The 1,248-nt window shown below is 30.5% G+C and overlaps 1 long non-coding RNA gene across 1 annotated transcript; it reads left to right on the top strand.

Annotated features, from left to right (window-relative positions):
• Positions 1-8: 8 nt before the first annotated feature.
• LOC102773507 lies at positions 9-1,122 on the top strand. The gene is made up of 2 exons (XR_436399.2): positions 9-367; positions 904-1,122. It is a non-coding gene; the product is annotated as an uncharacterized LOC102773507 (long non-coding RNA).
• The last annotated feature ends 126 nt before the right edge of the window (positions 1,123-1,248 follow it).

The raw sequence follows: 1,248 nt of genomic DNA, 5'->3' as shown, positions 1-1,248 counted from the left end.
ATGCACAGGGCCTCTAGTTGTTTAATAATCCATTTATTATAAATATAAATTGAGATTTTAGTGGTCTTTAGGGATATTTTCAGTTAGTTGATAACACTATAAATTTGATGTGACAATGGTCATTATAAATGACAGTTCTTTATAGACTCTCTGAGGTAAGGAAATCCAAGAGCAATGATATGTCCAATTTGTCTTAGGTGGCACTTACTCAAAGACATCTACACCAAATGGCTATGATAATGGCATTATTTGGGCCACTTGGAAATCTCGTTGGTATTCCATGAAGAAAACCACCATGAAGATAATTCCATTCAACAGAGTCAACGCGGACGGTGGGCAGCAGCACCACATTGGGGGATCCAAACAGGTCAGACCAGAGCACCATGTTGAAATAGAAGCGGAATAAATCATTTTACTCTGAGAATGAATTTTTCATTTCTATTAACCCACAATGTTTCAGGAACTTTTCTGAAAGTTCTTTCTCATTTTCTCTTACCATATTTATCAATTTTGTCTGATATTAAGGATACTTAGCCTTAAATGGAAATTATAACTTACTTTGGATTGTATTCCCAAATTACTGAGCTTTGAATTATTTAAAATTTATTTATTTGATGAGATAACATTTTAGCATATGTCCTAGGTATATATGAAATAATTGCCACATTTTTTAACATTTTAATGACCACATGTTGTTTTATCTTGGCAATTTTTAAAAATTATGCCTTAAATATTTTAGTACATACTAATAAAATTAGTAAATTTTAGTAAAATTAGGAATAAATTCTAGCATTTCAAATGCCTAAGTATTTTTCCAAATGTATCACCCCTAATTATTCATATTTAATTCTTTTTAAATGGAGACAATTATATGTTTTTAATATATTTTTGTTTTGGTCATAGGCTGGAGACGTTTAAAAGACCATTTCAAAAGTGAATTTACTTTTTTAAAGGACTTTATCTGAATGATAAATATAATATTTTTCATATGGGACAATGGACTCGTAAAGCCATACTTCATTTTAAGAGAAAAAAGAACCCATGTTGAAAACTCCACTAACTGTTTTATGTTGGTGATAATTTATCTACATGCCATTTCAATAAACATTGTGTTTCCTAAGAGTAAATACATGGTGCCATTTATTTCTTTCAATTTAGTAATCATAGTTTGGCAATCATCAGTACTTGCTGAGTCCTCACTTTACACCAAACCTTAAACCTGCCTCTTGGGGAAGTATATGAAAAAAA

The sequence above is a fragment of the Myotis davidii genome, unplaced genomic scaffold (genome assembly GCF_000327345.1).
Source record: "Myotis davidii unplaced genomic scaffold, ASM32734v1 C63852170, whole genome shotgun sequence".
Classification (NCBI taxonomy): Eukaryota; Metazoa; Chordata; class Mammalia; order Chiroptera; family Vespertilionidae; genus Myotis; species Myotis davidii.
This window is presented reverse-complemented; position numbering and strand designations above follow the sequence as displayed.